This window comes from Hylobates moloch, unplaced genomic scaffold (assembly GCF_009828535.3).
Source record: "Hylobates moloch isolate HMO894 unplaced genomic scaffold, HMol_V3 SCAFFOLD_19, whole genome shotgun sequence".
Taxonomy (NCBI): domain Eukaryota; kingdom Metazoa; phylum Chordata; class Mammalia; order Primates; family Hylobatidae; genus Hylobates; species Hylobates moloch.
The window spans coordinates 18201214-18220259 of NW_026652294.1; positions in this window are offsets into that span (position 1 = coordinate 18201214).

Below are 19046 nucleotides of genomic sequence, written 5' to 3' on the forward strand. Positions count from 1 at the left end.
TTATCAGCCATGCATCATGAGTCAGACCTCATGCTGTAGATATACAAAGGCAATAGATATAAACAAAAGTAAAATATTTCTACCTTCCACTAATTTGCAGTTGTATCTAGTAGATAAGAGCATTAACTTTGAAGTTTCTTCATCTTTATAATGACTTGTTTATTATAAATTGGTTTAAATACTCACTGAGATATCGCATGTAACTAAAGGATAAAGAACACTCTGGTATTCCAATAAGTGTTCCGATAGTATGTATTCTTCTATCCTTTTAACTTATCTCTGTCTTTATATCTAAGGGATTTATTACAAAAAACAGAGTCAGGTCTTGCTTTTTCATCCAATCTGACCATCTCTGGAGTGTTATACCATTTTGATATAATGTAATTATCAATGTGGTTGGGATTTAAACCACCATATTGAACATTTGTTTTCTTTTTATTGTTTATTATTTTTTCCTCTTTTACTAACTTCTTTTGAATTAAGCGCACTTTAGTATTTCATTTTGTTTCCAATATTGGCTTAATCACTGTACTTTTCTTTTTGTTTCTTTTTAGCTGTGGCTCCCAAGTTTACAATATACAACTTTAATCACAGTCTTCCTCCAAACAACATTATACCACTTCATGAATAGCATAAGAATTATATATCATTGCAATTTCTTTTCCATCTTCCCATCCCTTGTCCTATTATTGTTTTATAATTTTCTTCTAACGTGATAAACCCCATAATATGTAAACATCTTTGCTTGAAACAGTCAATTTTTAAAGTGATTACAAATGAGGAAAATAGTATTTCACATTTATTCCAATAGTTACAACTTCTGGTGGTATTTATTCGTTTTTGTAGATTGCAAATCTTATCTGATATCATTTTTCTTATGCCTAAAGAGCCTAAAGTTTCTTGTAATGCAACTTTTTGTAAATTGTCCCAGCTTGTACTTTTCCAGTTTTCTTTTTAATTTTTGAAAAATATTTTCACTGTAGAAACCATATTTTCTGTTCAATCCTTTAAGTATATCACCTCAATGTCTTCTAGTCTGCGTAAACTTTAAGAAGAAATCTGCTGGGATTGTTAAATTTGTTCCCCTGTATGCGATGTGTCCCCTCCCCAGCTGCTTTCGTCTTTATCTTCAGAGCAATGTTTTCAGATATGTAACTCTGGTGTGTATTTACATGATTTTCTTCAAATTTCTCTACTCGCTACTCACGATTCATTGAGTTGATTCTGCATCATTGTCATCAAATATGAAAAATTTTTAACCACTACTCCTTCAAATGCTTTTCTAGTTTCCCTCCTTCTGAAATTCTACACATACATCATTTAGATTGTTTTACACTGTCTCACAGAAGATTTTCTTGCAGATGTTATAAAAGATTTGAGTTCCTCAAGCTTGGAGTTCCTAAACCATGACCCCTCCATGCTGCCCCTGTGCAACTGTGGAGGCAGGGGTAGCTAATGCAGACCTGCAGCTCAGGCTGCCTGCTGCACTGGGAGCAATCGGGTAGCTTTGTCTCTGATTCAGGAGGCTCATGTCACCTGCCAGAATCCGGGAAACTATACAGTTAGCTGAAATCTCAGATACTTCACGGTTCTCAACAGTGGACACCACATCATCCTTTACACCACACAGCATAGGCCATTCATGATAATTCTATCCCCCCTTGACAGAGCTCCAGTAGGGTATGAACATTAGCTCTGATTCTAGCCAATGGTATCAGAGAGGAAGCTAATATTGTGGTGCTTCTGGACAAACTTTCTGTTTTCTAAGATAGAGAATAAAGAGGAAGAAGAGGCAGAAGGCAGGGACAGAGGCAGGAGCAGGAGGTGGAGAAGAAAATGGCAGCACAGGCTCCAGCCCTGTTTTTCTCCTGAGTGGCTATTTTTAATCAGTCTGAAATCAGTCAAAAGATCCTGAAAATAGAAGAGCACAAAAGAACCTGGGTCCAAGATCATATGGTTGACTTAATGAATCAACTAACCCTGGAAGCTTCCTATATGTGAACTTTGCCTGAAATAAATTTTCTTATTGTTTTTACCACTTCGAGTCAGAGTCTCTGTTATTTTAAGCCATTATAACAGATACAGACAGAGACAGAGAGACATAGAAACCATGAGAGAAACAGGAAAAAGAGAGAGAGAGAGAGGGAGGAGAAGAGGAGAGGGAATAAGAGACAGACATATTCAGAAGATCAATCCTGAGAGCCTGATATAGACCAGAAACCTCTTCCACACTCAAAAGTAGTAAAAACCAACCAGACAGAGAAGGAGACACCCCTTGAGATGGAGGATTGGGGGCAAGGAGAAAATGGGTCATCAAAAGACAGTTTTGAGGAGGTATTTTGTTTGGAGACAGGAGCCTGCTCTGTCACCCAGGCTAAAGCTCAGTGGCACAATCACTGCTCACTACAGCCTTGATCTTCTGGCCTCAAGTGATCCTTCTACCTCAGCCTCCAGCATAGCTCAGACCACAAGCATGCACCACCATGCCCAGAGAAAAATTTATTTTTTATGTTTTGTAGAGACAAATTCTCACTATGTTGCCAAGATTGGTCTTGAACCCTTGGACTCAAGCGATCCACTTGCCTCAGCCTCCCAAAGTGCTAGCATTATAGGCATGAGCCACTGAGTTTGGAAAAAGACATGAGTTTTGTGGGGAGCTGGAATACCTTACCCTACATCTGTAGCCTCTTAGAGTCCTTTTGCTTGCAGTTATACAGTGGGTTCGTGATTGTTAATTTTACTGTTGTTGTTGTTTCTGTAACAAAAGAGCCTGAGGGAGAGAGATAAAAGGTGAGAGAATACCGGTCCCACATCAAATAGAGCATGTTCTCAGTTCCAGTCTTCTAAGAGATCCATGGAGGCTGCTGATGAAGATCTCTGGAGAGCACAAAGAGGGGACAAGCAACACCTATGGCCTTCCTCTCTATTTACCATCTTCTCAGCCCTCTGCCACCACTCACTCATCACCCCATCCCAATCTTAGTCCCATTCTCCCAGTGCTGGCTTTGCATGTAACTATCTCTGTGATGTTTCAGGGAATATAGGTTAGGCCTTCTGATTCTCAGTTATGGTGAGCGTCACAGTGCTTGGCATGTACAGAACTCTCTATTGGATGGATGAATGGATGGGTAAGTGGATGGATGGTAGAATAATAATTAAGTATCTGAGCTTTGGAATCAGGCAGAATTGGTTTAGAATCCAATTTCCTTTACTTACTACCTCAGTAATCATGGGCAGATGATAAAGTTTTTCCACAGTAGAATTTTCTCATTGGAAAAATATTACCTAAGTCATGGAGTAGAATATTCAGTAAATATTAGCTTTTCAGAAGTCATTATAAGAGCTAGCTTAGTGGATGTTGAAGAACCTTCCTTCAAGGTTATTTTGATAATGATGAACAGGATGAGGTAGATGTTTAGGTAGGAAAAGAGAAGGAAAAGTATAAAAGATCATGTAAAATTCAAGAATGAATTAAGTGATTCTTGGCATCTGAAGACCAACGCTGAGATAAGTAGATTAAGCAACCAGCTACAGGGATCTCAATGTACATCCAAAAGTAATTTAGAGAGAAGGAAAAGGGAGAGGTATATACTCCACTTTCTCCTTCTGTAAACTTGAGAAAGTGAGTTTGGAAGTGGTTTCAGTTTTCATTGCTGATGTTCTAACTTGGAAAGCCATTGGAAAGTAGTTAACCTTAAAGGCTCTGATTCAAAATTATTTGTAATTTCTCTCCCCATGGCCGTAATAAGTAGGAGTCACTGCCTTTAGGAGTCAGTGTCCAGGCTGGGTGCAGTGGCTGACGCCTATAATCCCAGCACTTTGGGAGGCCAAGGCAGGCGGATCATGAGGTCAAGAGTTCGAAACCAGCCTGACCAATATGGTGAAACCCCGTCTCTATAAGAATACAAAAATTAGCTAAGCTGAGCCTGTAATCCTAGCTACTTGAGAGGCTGAGGCAGAAGAATCACTTGAACCCAGGGACAGAGGTTGCAGTGAACCGAAATCACGCCACTGCACTCCAGCCTGGGTGACAGGGCAAGGCTCCATTTCGGAAAAAAAAAAGAAGGAAAAAAAGGGGTCACTGTCCATACAGGAAGTCAGGAGCCACGTTAGGTATTTCAAAAAGAAAAGAAGAAGTATAAAGAACTAGTTTTCAACATGCTGCCAAGGCCTGAATACAAAAAGAAGGTGTGATAACATGGTAACGCAGAGATGATTAACTGCAGGGAGTAGCGACCACCTTAGTGCTGGAGGAACATGGGATGAGAGATGGCATTAGCAGAGCCCAGGGGTGTACCTGCTACAGCAGGGCTGGGATGCCGCCGGGTCAGAGCTGGAGTTGCCCAGGAGAGATGGTCCTAGTCAGTGCTAGAGCCATGCAGGAGGGTGCTACTGGAAGAACTGAAGAGGGGCCGCCCCGCTGAGGCTATGGTCACCAAAAAGAGCAGCTGTGGCTAAAGCTTAGATTATGTAAAAGGATACAACCCTTTCTGAAGACACAGCCAAAAGCAGGAAAATGGAACAAATTCAAGACTTTCCTCCCCCTAACAGTGTCTCCTTGTTGGCAAAAGCAAACAAGAAGCCAGATGGTAGGAGAGTTCAGGAAGTGTAATTCACACCGGCTCCCAGCTTTGACATTATAGGAAAAGGTACAGGAAGATCACCTCTACTGGAGAAAGGAGAATAAGCTGCGAGAAAGGAGATGATTACACTGATGATGGCAATGACAACGATGATGACTACTACAATAAAAATAACAACAGCAACAAATAGCATTTATGACCAGGCACTGTTCTCTAAGCACTTTGCATGTATCGGGAGAGAGAAAGAGGAAAGAGGAGAGGAAACCAGGGGTAAAGAGTGTGAAGGAGGAGGAAACCACAGTGCCATGAGATTTAGCATTTCATCCCTGAGAAATTTCATTTTGTCCTTCCTCTCAATCCCATCCCTCCCCTGTACAGACAAAGGAGGAAAAATTAACATTTATTGGATGACAGCAAGGGGCTAGGCACTGTGCTGAGAAATTTTACTACATTACCATATTCAATTTTCACAAGAATCTTGTTAAAAAGGAAAACAGGCTAGAGAGGTTAAATAACTTGCTCACAACCTACGAATAGTTCACAGACAGTAAAATTTAGTTCTGATTCTATCTGTCTGAAGCTCATGCTGCTACAAATTAAGTGGAAATAGTAAAAGCTGTTCTCACTCAGACACCCAACCAATGCTCATCCCTACACTTCTTCTCAGAATACTGCTTGGATCTACCAGGAGGCTCTGTGGCCCTGGTGCTGCCTTTTAACTAGGAATGTATGTAGTGAGTTGGAAGCCTCTAGCCTGGAGCAAGCCACTCTGCCCTAAATGGGATGTGCTTTGAGAAAGGGGTTTTGAAGTTGATAATGAAAGTAATTCTTCCCCTAATGGAGCTGAAATAGCAGACCTTGAAAGCCTGTCAAGCAAAGAATAGTTTAAAAGAAAAAGAAAAAAAGACAGAAAAATTAGAAGTGCCACCATAATCCACTCCCTAAAAAGAAGACTATAATTCAAGAGACAGTAAGCGATCTAAACTGAATGGTAGGAAGAGACCCATCAACTGTCTTGCAAGGAGCTGTGGCTGTGAAGGCTTCTTGGTGTACAGGTGCCTCTGTTGGAAGAGTAGCAAAACCTGAACTGTAGTCGGTCAAGTACATGTCAATGTGAACCGGTTTAGTGTCCTTTACTGGGGAGACCACCTTGATAATGGAAGGAGATAGAAGCATTCAGGCCCTAGTGCTCAACGCAGGAAGGAAAAGGGACCACTGTATTAGTTTTCTATCACTGTTGGTTTCTATCACTACAGAACAAATTATGACACACTTAGTGGCTTAGAACGACATACTTAGTGCCTTGGAACAACCCACTTATTATCTCATGGTTTCTGTGCATCAGGAGTCTAGGTATGGCTTAGGGTCCTCTGATCAGAGTCTCAAAAGGTGGCCATCAAGTTGTCAGTCAGAGCTGGGTTCTTGTACGAGGTCTCCTTTCAACCTCATGTGGTTGTCGAACAACACTCAATTCCTTGTAGTTGCAGGATTTGTGGACTTGCTTCTTCAAAGCCAGCCACAGAGAAAGAACAGGGAAGATTGAGAAAGAAAGTCTCAAGTGAGTACAACAGCAGAACATGCCCTTATGCAACATAACGTATCACAGCAGTGATGCCCGTTCACCTTTGATATACTTATTGGTTAGAAGCAAGTGATAGTCCCATTCATAGTGAAGGACGGGGAATACTAGAAGGGCATGAACCCCAACAGCCTCAGAGGCAGGAGTCAAGAGTCTGTCTTCCACAATCACTGAGGCTGCAGACCAGAGTAGTGATAAGATGCTGATAAGTACCTCCCTGGCTTTCTTACCTTCTCTGTCTCTTCATCTTATCCTATACACCCACTCTTTTCTCGCCTTGCACTCCCACCAACCCTGTAAGACCATGCAGCAGCTTCTGATCTTTCCACATTTCCCAGGGATCCATTTGCCAGGAAACAACACCAGAAGACTTTGCTGCTCAGGGCTTTCCTGAGAAGTCCGGGAGAAGGAAAGTAGGCCTTTGGAGGGCTCTGTGTGCATCAGCAGATACATTTCTAGGGTCTCTGCCCCAGGGCCTAGTGTGGGAACGGATTAGCAGGTGATGAGAAGAGGCATGGCTATGTTTAAACCTTTTCACCTATCTAATCCCTTATTGACTGAGAAACATCACAGGGAGGTGTCTGGTAGGAATTAACACTAATTCCTTCCCAACTCTTCAGTGTCTTGGCTCACCCACAGCCTCCTCTGCTGGATGCTCCACGTGGGGTATGTCAGTAAGAGAGGATCCTGGGTAATTGATGGAGAGACTAACACCCCCCTTTGCAAATACATTATCCCTGATCCCACCAATGCTTCCTTTAATAAAACACAGTAAAAGTAAGATCTGGGGCATCATGAGAGTGGGGGTAAGCACAGAAACAGCATGGGTTTTATTTAAAGATGAAAGGAGAAGAGATCAAAGAAAAGAAAAATGAAAGAAAAGGAGAGAAGAGAAAAATAAAAGGACTAATTTTTCTCTTAAAGCTTAATTCTGCTGCTAACTGGATCAGACGAGGCCCCCAGGAACCCGTTCATTCACAGTGCATAGTTAGGCTTGCTAAAGGGTGGGATTCAAGGTAGTGAGGCTGCCAACAGGAGCCACATGGTCAGGGACAGGGTCCTGCTGATTACGAAGGTCCTGGCTCTTGTATCCCAGGTCCAGATTTCCCGGTACACAGCCAGATACAGAGGAGATATTCTGGAAATATTTATCAAATGCATCGGTATTTTGCTTTTTATGCCAATGTTGATTAAGTCATTCTCCTCCAAGGCTATGGTTACCCCATTTTTATGCACATATTATCTATTCAACCATTTATCAGATACTTATTAAGTGCTATGCTACCCACTCAATGTCAGTCACTGTGATGATAAATAGTGCTCTAACAGTGAATCAGCTGACATGGTTACTTTCCTAATGAGCCCCTGCTGTTGGGCAGAAATCCATACAACCTAAACAGTGTTAAAAGTAACAAGTTTTAAGTTAGAACCCAAAGAAGAGGCACTTAACCCCAATTTTATGGGATATAGAAAACATTTTGGAGCAAGTTACATCTAAGACCTAGCTGGTGGAAACAGGCAAGATGGCTTGGCCCAGGTGTATTTCATTTAAAGGGAAGAGCATGGTCAAAGGCCCAGATGTCAGCACAGCACGGTAGAGAAGATGAACATTATTTAGAATGATGAGAGCAGAAACAAGTGCAAGCTTCCAAGTACAGGAAGGTGATATAGTTTGTGCCCCCACCTAAATCTCATCTTGAATTGTCATTCCCATAATCCCTATGTGTCGTGGGAGGGACTTGGTGGGAGGTAATTGAATCATGGGGGCAGTTACCCCCATGCTGCTGTCATGATAGTCAGTGAGTTCTCCTGATGGTTTTATAAGGCGCTTTTCCTCCTTTTGCTGGGCACTTCTGCTTGCTGCTGCCATGTGGAGAAGGACATGTTTACTTCCCTTTCTGCCATGATTGAAAGTTTCATGAAGCCTTCCCAGCCCTGTGGAACTGTGAGTCAATTAAACCTCTTTCCTTTATAAATTACCCAGTCTTGGGTATGTCTTTATTAGCAGTGTGAGAACAGTCTAATACAGAAGCACAGGGGTCCTGAGACACAAGCCTAGAGGAATGAACAGCATTAGTCTATGTTTGGTATTTTCTTCTGAGAGAAATGGAGAACCTCCAGAGGACTTTAAGCAGAAAGAACTACACGATCAGACTTGTGTTTAAAAAGCTTTACCCCTGGCATGGAGAATAGGTTAAAGGAGATAAAACTGAAGGTAGTCAAACTAGTTAGGAGGCTAAAAGAGTCCAGATCAGAGATAAAGGTGACCTGAATACAGGTAGAAGTGGAGGAGATGGGGAGAAATGAAGAGATTTGGTGGGGGGAGCGGCGTTGGGGGGAACTGCTAGAATTGAATGGCTAATTGGACTTAGGGGAGGTGTCAGGAATGACTTTTCTCCTGGTATTGGTCTTGTGTAACCGGGTGGAGGGTGGTGCCATTTACTGGAGGGAAGACAGATGATGGGCTCAAATATAGAGGAGCTCAGTTATCTATGGAACTTCCAAGTGGAGACACCCAGTAGGTTTCAGGAGGAAAGCCTGGACTAGAGACCAGTATTTGGGTAGCAACAGCATGGGGTGGTAATGAAGGCCACAGCCCAAGTGAGTCTGGGCCAAGAGACATGGATCCTGCAGCCATGTCCCCACCTCTGCTCATGCATCTTCCCCGGGTCAGATGCTTGACTCCCAGCCCACACAAGAAGTGTAGATATGGCTGAGCTCCATTAAAATGAATCTTGCAGCAGTGTTTTGGTCGGGGGACTTCCTTACCATCAGGTTTGGGCAATAGAAAAGCTTTCTGCTGTTTCTACTGTGATTCCTAGAGCCAGAAATGTGTATTTGGAAAGTTAGCTATTTTTATACTGCCTATATTTGCTGCAATTATTTCCTTTCAGTTTCCCTTAGTGTTTAGTAAAAATCTTTCCAAAAATATCAGCCTGTCTCAGTTGTGTGAAAGGCATAGAAGTAAAGAAAATTTTGTCAAGCTTGGAGCCAACTATTTAAAAGGTGGCTGTGGCTTGAGGAGACTTGGCTTGGTGTCACAGGAGGAACAAGCTGGAAAGAGACCCACAAGGAAAGTAAAACCCTGGAGAACAGAGTTGGGGGTCACTTGTGCAGCCACCCCTTGCCACCTGAAGAAAATCTTCCAATCCGGTTCTCTACTACCACTTCTAGTGGAGTGTTGTGGAAAGATAAAAGACACTGGTGTCAGAAATGAATTTGAACCCTAACACAGCCACTTAGCAAACTGAGGAACTTTGGGCAAATTACTTAATTATTCTGAGCCTCCATCTTCTCATAGGCAAAAAAAAAATAATAACGAACCTTGTGGTGTTTTTAGAATAATGACTGCAAAACTCAAGGCTTAGAGCAAGCGCTCAATATATGGTACCTGTTGCAATTATTACCCTGTGGGTGGCCATAAGTAATGAAAATGGCCAAGGACTAGAATTCAGGAATCAAAGATGGTCCTTAAGGAACAGAACCAAGTGGACCAAATGGCAAACATAATGTAGGTTAGCATCTGGTCAAACCCAGGCAATGTGTTCAAACCCAAGAGGTCTGCAGGAAGCAGAAGGACAGAACAAAGATACATAAGCACCCCCAACCTTTAAAAGATGGCAGCCTGAGACCATGTCCTGCTCTAACTTCTTGCATTTCTCTTGCTGGAACAGAGGTCTACTCATGGGCTCGGTTTCCCTGTGATCTGAGGCTGGTCCAGTAGCCAGAGAGAGCAGGTGGCTGGAACATTATTGTTTTTCTGATATGCTGAGGTGCTCTGTCAAATCATTCATGCTGAGTCCTTGCTGCTTGCCAGTGGCTCTGAGTATAGTCCATAAGCTCTCTCTTTCCTATCCACTCTTTCCCACGATCCCTAAAAAATTGAGCAGGATAAAACCTCAACTGCATTTCCACCTGAGCACCTTCCAAAGACTGGGTGAGTGACTACAGAGAGAGCAACTCACGGCCTCCAGCCCATTTCCCCCCCCTTGCCAGTTGTCTCTGTTCCTCTTCCCACCTGCCTCCAGTGGGGGTGGATGGATTATAGTCACTTTCTAGGAATTAGAGCTGGAGAGATGACAAAATTGCTAGGGAGCAGGTGTATCTGGCATGGATTCACTCTTTTTGGTGGGGGGGTAGATATTTACAACACTGGAGCTGAAAGAAATCATGAAGATCACAGAATCCGGGGGCTGCAAACTCAAATGTAGTCGCTCAATTCCTCACTCCTTTGACTTCGGGTCAGAAAAGTGCCCTTCCTGAGAGGCCAGCACATGGTGCTCTCCTGGGGCCACAGGTCTTAAGTTGTCGAAAGAGAATGAGCTTCAAGACTTTTATTCAGAGAAGGGGGATGGAAAGTCATGCCCCTGCTCCTGAATGTGAATGGGGAACCAAGTGGCCCTAGGAGCTGTAAGCATCTAGATCATTAACATAAAAAGTCAGCCTGAGATCAAAGGAAACCACAAAGGAGGGTAGAACCAAGAGAGCTGGGGGCAAAGCACAGAAGGACAGGGTAGATTGGAGTTGAAGCCACAGATGTATTGTGAGCCCCTAAATGAAGGAAACTCTGAAACCTGCAGTGCTTTGGGAGTTCCTAGCTGGTGTGCCAGTAAGCCATTGTGAGTCAGATTTTCCATTCCTTGAAATGTCGGAACTTCTTCCTGATTTACTGAGGAATCCCTACCCTACTGTTCTCCTCCCACTTTAGATCAACATGGGCCCAGTCAAGGAAGCCCTTCTTGCCTTACTCCTTTCTGCACTCTATTTGGAATGCTGGCTGCCCTTTGACTTTGGGAAAATTACTTAACCTTTTAGGGTTTCAGGTTTTTTTTAATCAGTGAGGTGGGACAGTAATAGGCCCACCTCATATAATGTACTTAGCCCAGCACATAAGTGCTCAATGGACATTGGGAGTGGTGGTCATCATGGTAAGCAGTAGTAGTAGTAATAGTATTGGTGTTGATATTAGTGATGCTTAATTTTATGTGGTAACTTGACTGGCCACAGGGTGCCTCGATTTAACACTGTTTCTGGGGGTGTCTGTAAAGGCATCGCTACATAAAATTGGCATTTGAATCAGGATTTGGGCTCAGAAAAGCAGATGGCCCTCCCCAGAGTGGGTGGGCATCACCCAATCCACTGAGGGCCTGGATAGAACAAAAAGGTATGGAAGGAGGAATTTGCCTCCCTTCTTATTTTTTCTGCCTCATTGCTTGAGCTGGGACATGTCATCTCATCTTCTCCAGCAATCATGCTGGAATTTATACTGTCATTTCTTCCTGGTTCTCAAGCCTTCAGACCCAGACTGAATTATACCACTGAGTTTCCTGGGACTCCAGCCTACAGAGAGCAAGCAGGCTGCAGATTGGGGGACTTCTCAGTACTCATAAACATGTAACACAATTTTTATATGTATTTATATTTATATTTATATGTGTCTATCTCAGCAGAGAAATAGAATATACTTATTTCATCCCTTTCCATTGAACATATACATACATTTTATATCTATTATATATATAGAGAGAGAGATAATACATAACTGTAGGTATATGGAGAGAGCAAGGGTATATAGCATATAAATTAATCTGTAAATATATGTTTTATAAATGTGTATCTATATGTTCATATATACATATATAAACCCTCTCTCTCCATATACCTACATATACATGTATGTATATATTCAATGGAAAAGGATGAAATATACATATATATATGTGTATATATATATATATATATATATATATATATATATATATATTCTATTGGTTCTGTTTCTTTGAGGAACCCTAATACAGTATTATTGCCCAAACCCTAATCCTGAGAAAGTTCTTCCAAATCTGCCATGTGCCCTCCCTCCCCTGACTTCCCATCCAATACAAGTCCATTAACTTCCCTGCTCTACAGTCTGGGGTAAGTTACTGGGGTAAGATCAGTTAACTTCCTATTTGCTCTTGCACAGCCTAGGGAACAGCACAAGGTTTAAGAAGGCCTGGAAGGGGAGACCTAGCCAGTTGCCAGTTAAGAAGAGTAATGGTGTGACCTGGGTGACAGCCAGATCAAGTTGTCTTATCAGAGCAGCTGACAGAGAAAACAGCTGAACAGACTAATCCAAAGCAAAGCCCTTACTGTTACACTGCTAGCCAACCCAGGCATGCCCAAGTCAATTAATAAGCCTAAAGATAAGGAGCAGGGTAAAAATTTGGGTGCAAATTGGAAGACAACTGGAGCAGGGCAGGAGGAAGAACAGATTCCATAGTGATGGTTATTCTGCCCTGTGATCTTTATTGAACTGAACTGCTTTCTCTAGACACTATTGTTACCAAAGGAAATAACACGTTCTCAGTCTACCTTACTGCTCATTGGTTGTGTGGGTCACAGGAATGGGGGTGAGGGACTGGTTTAAAGGATCAGGATCAGGGTGAACAAAAACTACTGAGGCTTCAGTGTCAGTTATCCCAAAGCCCACATGGATTGTGCGATTCTGTAAATCCTAAACTAAATAGGGGCAACCATCTCTGATATTTATTTTGTGCAACTGTCAACCTCAAATACCATCCTGAATTCTGTATATGACAGTCACCAGCCTGCCTGATACCTTGTTGATCACCTTTTCCCCATGCTACCAAGCCATGCCAGGTGGACAGAACAATTCTCCAGGGAAACCAAGAGCTATCACTTCCTTTTTCTACCTAATACATTTTGTCCCATGATAATCCATTTGTCATATCTGACTTTCTCCTTCCTGCTGGCAGCAACCACAGCCCCTCTCATTACACGACTGCTAGGCTTGCTTCAGCCTGAACTGCTGCAGAATTAACTTGTCATGTCCGCTCCACCATGGGAACCTGTGGGGAGTCAGAGCCTCAAACAGCTGAAACACTGGAGGGAAAGATGATTTCCCACCTGTGTCATTTCCATCTACAGCACCATGGTGCACTCATTAAGGCGTGGGTTGGAAGGTGCTATGGACAATGTGCACTGGGAGGATGGAACCTGCTTTTGAACTTAAAACCATAAAGACACGTATTTGTAAGACATTTTGCACCTTTCAAAAACATATTCTCAGATGTGAACAGGCCATAGGGAGGTGATTATTTCTCTTTTCACAGAGTTAGTTGCCATGTTGCAGAGAAATCTCTGAACTCTAAATCAGAAGCATCAGTTTCAGTAAGGTCTCTGCTACTAACCAATTTATGAATCTATGCAAAGTCACTTAACTTTTCCAATCCGCAGCTTTTTCAGCTCCAAAATGAAGGCAATAAAACCAATGTTAAAGGCACTTGATTAAATGAAGATAATTTTTAAATGCTTTGTAAGTTTTGAAGTACTATACACATTGATCCATTACAATGATTATACTATGAAACAGCAGCTCAAGCCGCGATGAAGCATCAGAGAAGGCAAGTAGGGCAGTGGGTGCCCAGGAGTTCTGGTCTCTACTCCTTTTTCTCACTCTGTGGCCTGGGGTGAGTTATTTAACTTTCTTGTGGATCCATTATTTCATTCATAAAATGGAAAATAATAAAAACTATTTTGAGATTAATTTTGAGGATTAGATAGTGCAAGTAAAGTATTCTAGCACACAGGCTAGCCTACCATAAACCTTCAACGAACAGTTAGCATCATCATCAGTATTAACTTCTGGTTAACTAAACATCTGGACCAGAATCCATGATTTCTGGTTTAGTGCTGCAGAAGTTCCTGTTAATTTGATGAACCTGACCTCAAACCACAGAATGTTAGAACTAGGAGCACACGATACCATAGTTAGCTTTCTGTTACTACAGACAAGAAATCTGGAGCTTACATAAGAAAGATAAGAAAGCGAATTGTTCAAGGTCATAGATGGAATAGGAAAAGAGCTCAGACTTCAAGCCCAGTTCTGGGCTCTTAGTCCAGTATGCCTTCTACCATCCCATGGAGACAGACTCACAGATCTTGGAACCACAAAGACCGAGAGATCATCTAGCTCATTCCATCGCCCATGGTGGAAGGCAGTCACAATGCAGAGAAAGAAAATGGCATGGCATGGTTACACAGGGGATGGAGGTCATTCCAGTGTATATATATGTTAACACACCATATTGTACACCATGAATATACCCTATTTTTATATGTCAATTATGCTTTAAGCTGGAAGAAAAAGAATGGAGAAAAAAATGTATGATACACTTTGCCCATCTGATTCCAGAGTTTAAGCACATATTTCCTCAGTTTCTGTTTATTCTCACTTGTGGAAACTCAGGCTTAGAGAGGCAAGTGATTTTCCCATGGTTTAACAGTGATGGAGAGAAAAGCTGGCAGGACTGCCCAGTCCTCCCACTCCAAGTCCTCAGCAATTTCCATCAGGTAGTATTTCTTTTATGCAACCTTCACGTGCATACTTTCTGACCAAGCCTTCCTTGGCTTTAACATCCTGGGATTCACATACAAAGGTGTTTGGAACATTGGGACCAGGTCGTTGTGGACAAGGATGATGCTATTCTGCCTACATGAGAAGAGAAGTGGGGAATAGGATTTGGCAGGTGTCAGGCAACTAGATTGTCAAGGGAATGAAAACTACTTCCTTTAAAACTGGTGTAAGGGACTAGCCACGCTTAGCTTGAAGAGTAGAGTCCTACCTTCATGTGGCAAGCCATGAAACTTCTTTACAAATTATCTGAAAAATGCCACGTAGAAGAGGAAATAGATTAACAAACATGTGTTATTTGGATTCTGGAGTCAGGGAGCCCTGGTTTTGAATTCTGACTTTACTGCTTCATAACCATGAAAGCTTCCTCAAATGAGTTGGCCTCATGGGCCTCAGATTACCTACATCTGCCGCACATAATCCAGTGTGAATAATGATGCCCTTGTCCACCTGACTCCAGAGCCCATGTGACTGCACTGAGGATTAAAATGAGCTAAATCCCAATCCAACGTTCTTTCCACCTCAATGTTCAAAAACCTTACAAGGCCCTAAAGAGTTAATTTCCGAAGTAGGAGGTAGGATTACAAAGAATTTCCAAAGCCCTAAATTGTGTGATAATACATGCCACTTCAGTAGACTCAGATATGTGTCATATGTCTGTAACATTTGAGGGGGGAATTACGTCATTTAATGTGTATCAGCATCTGTAAATGATACAGGTGCATTTAATTATGTGGGTTCTCCATAGAATTACTTTGCCCAAGAAGGTTGTCAGCAGTAGTTTTCATAAAACAACTCTATAGTTCCTTTGAGACTTCCTGGTATGCAGAGATAAAAAGAAAAGGCTAATTTCATTATTTTTAAAAAGAAAAAAAAAAGCCTTACTCAGTAGAGGATCCCCCAGTATTCACAATCCGGTACTCCAATCTAAAACAGGCTTCATTCAGACAGGTGCGGTGGTTCACGCCTTTAATCCCAGCACTTTGGGAAGCTGAGGTGGGCAGATCACCTGAGGTCAGGAGTTTGATACCAGCCTGGCCAACATGATGAGACCTCCACCTCTACTAAAAATATAAAAATTAGCTGGGTGTGGTGATGCGTACCTGTAGTCTCAACTAGTTCGAGGAGGAGGCAGAAGAATTGCTTGCAGCCAAGAGGTGGAGGCTGCGGTGAGCCAAGATCATGCCACTGCACTCCAGCCTCGGTAAGAGTGAGACTCTGTCTCAAAAATTAAAAAAAATAAAAAATAAAAAAGGGCCCCATTCCTTTCTTGGATTCCCCATTCCTTTGCTTCTGGTTTCTTCTCTGGGCTAGCCTATTCAGATTGATGTTTGGGTTAGTTGAACTTCATGATTAGTTTTCAATTTATTCTTTCTTCCTTGATCTGGCCCACCCCTGTGCCAAGCTCAGGTTTTCCCAAATCTTCTTGCTACTACTGCTACTAATAATAACATCACTCATTCATGAAGTTGCAGCGCATTGAGATGGAAATAAAAAATGATAGTATTTTTTCAAGACCTCTCCCCAAACTGTTATATCTATTTTACTGAAATTTTATGGAAATACATATATAAAGAAGCATGCACAAATTACAATAAATTCCACAAAGCCAAAAACATTTGTAACTATGGCACAGGTCAAAAATTAGAGCATTACCAGAAAAACAGGAGCTCCCTTTGAGCTCTCTCATGGTCACTATTTCCTTCTCTTCTCCAAGGCTAACTATTATTTTTACTTCTAACATCAGAAACTATTTCTATATTTTATGAACATTACCATAATGGAGTTATACAGTATGCATTATTTTGTGTCAAACATTGTTTACTCAACATTACCTAATATCCACTCACATTGTGAATGGCAGTATTTTGCTCATTTTCATGGCTTAATAGTACTCTTTTTATGGATATGCCATAAGAGATCAAATCAGTCTTCTGTTGGACATTTAGGTTTCCAGTTTGGAGCTATTACAAATAATGCTGCTATAAAACGTCTCCACATTTAATTTGGTGCACATATGTATACTTTTCTGTAGGATATATCTCTAAGGGTAGCATCACTGGGTCATAATATCTGCATATATTCTGCTTCAGGAGTTATTGCTAAATAGTTCACCAAATTGGTTGTACTAATTTACACTCCCACCAGTAATGTTTGAGAATAACTATTTCTCCAATTCCGTGCTAAAATTTAGTATTGTCAGTCTCTTTAAGTCATGCTGGTGGCTGTGTAGGGTTATCTTATTTATCTCATTTTATTTAATTTACATTTTCCCAGTGAATAAGGAGACCAAGCACATTTTTATTTGCTTCTTGGAATAGTTGAATGTCTTAATTTTTGAGGTTTTTTGAAGTCGGTTTATTGAAATACAGTGACATACAGAAGCATTTGCTTATTTTTCTATTTGTTGATTTTTTTTAATTGACTGATAGGAATATACATATATAACATATATATTCTTTTTTGGTTTTTTAAGATGACGTTTCACTCTTGTTGCCCAGGCCGAAGTGCAATGGTGAAAATCTCGGTTCACTGCAACCTCCACCTCCTGGTTGAAGTGAGTCTCCTGCCTCAGCCTCTCAAGTAGCTGGGATTGCAGGTGCCTGCCACCACGCCCAGGTAGTTTTTTGTATTTTTAGTAGAGTCGAGGTTTCACCATGTTGACCAGGCTGGTCTTGAACTCCTGACCTCAGGTGATCCACCCACCTTGACCTCCCAAACTGCTGGTATTACAGGTGTGAGCCACCACACCCGACCTACATGTATTTGAAATATATATATATATATTCTGAATTTGAATTGTTATGTATACAACATATAGCAAGTATCTTCATCCACATAATTCTTTCAATGAATAGAAATTTCTCAATTTAACATATTCCAATCTAGCAAAATATTGGTGCATTTTGTGTCCTAAGTCTTTGCCTATCTTTCACATTTAAATCTAAAATCTCATCATTGATTCTTGTGAACAGTGTGGCATATGTGTCATTAACTTTTTAAAATTAAGAAATTCAGTAGACTCAGAACCAATTATTAAACAGCCTTTTCTCACTATGTTGTAGGCCAGCTCTAACAATACCACACAGTGGCCCTTTAAAATCCCCAGTCATGAGGCTAACACTAACCCTAACTCCCGCTACTCCCTAATCCTTCCCCTTCCTGTTACATGACTGCCTAGAGCTTTACCTCTTTCACTTTGTCCTGCCAAAATTCAATCTCCCCAGCTCCACCCCTCTCAACCGCCCAAAACCATCTCCTCCCATCACCTCACTCCTGTAGCTTAAGTTGGAGGAAGAGGAGAAACCAATTTTCAAAGAATTCTGATATCTGGTGTATTAATCCAGTTGGGTTACAATAACAAAATACAGTAGTTTCCCCTCATCAGCAGGAAATATGTTCCAAGAACCCCAGTGGTTACCTGAAACCTTGGATACTACACAACCTTATATATACTATATATTTTCCTATACATACATACCTAGGATTGGGTTAAGTTTATAAATTAGGCATGACACTCTGTGTTTTGTGGCTATTGAGTAAAATAACGGTTACTTGAATTCAAGTGCCGCAATACTGTGACAGTCAATCTGGTAATGGATTTGGCTGCAAAGCGACTAACTCAGGTAGCATATACAGCATGGATCTATCAGACAAACAGGATGATCCACATTCCAGGGTGGACAGAGTGGAACAGTGCAAGATTTCATTATGCTGCTCAGAACAGCACATAGTTTAAAACTTACGAATTGTTTATTTCTAGAGTTTCCCTTTTAATCTTTTCAGACCCCAGTTGACTGAAGATAACTGAAACCATGGAACACAAAACCCGAAATAAGGGGTGACCACTGTACCACGGGGTGTGGCTTAAACAACAAAAATTTATTCTCTCATAGTTCTGAAGTCTAGGAGGTCCAAAAGCAAGCTGCCACCTGATTCGGTTTCTGGTGAAGAATATATATGTTATATATGTATATTCCTTGTAGGTGGCTGCCTTTTCCTTGTATTCTCCCATGGTAGAGAGAGAAAGAGAGCAAGCTTTCTAGTGTCGCTTCTTATAAAGATACTAATCCTACTGTATCACCCCCCAATTATGATCTCATATAACCTTAATTACCTCCTTACAGACCCTACTTTCAAGTACAGTCACATTGGCAGTTGGGGATTTAACATACAAATTTAGGAGGAAGACACAGTTTAGTCCATAATATTCTGCCCCAACCCCCTCAAATTCATGTCCTCATCACATGCAAAATACATTCCTTCCATCCCAACTGCCACAAAGATCTTAATTAATTCCAGCATCAACTCTGAAGTCTGAGGTCCAAAGTCTCATCTAAATATCATCTAAATCAGGTATGAATGACACTTAAGGTATGATTAATCCTGAGACAAAATTCTTCTCTAGTTTTGAAACCATGAAACCAGACAAATGATGTCTTCTGAAGTACAGTAGTGGGGCAAGTGT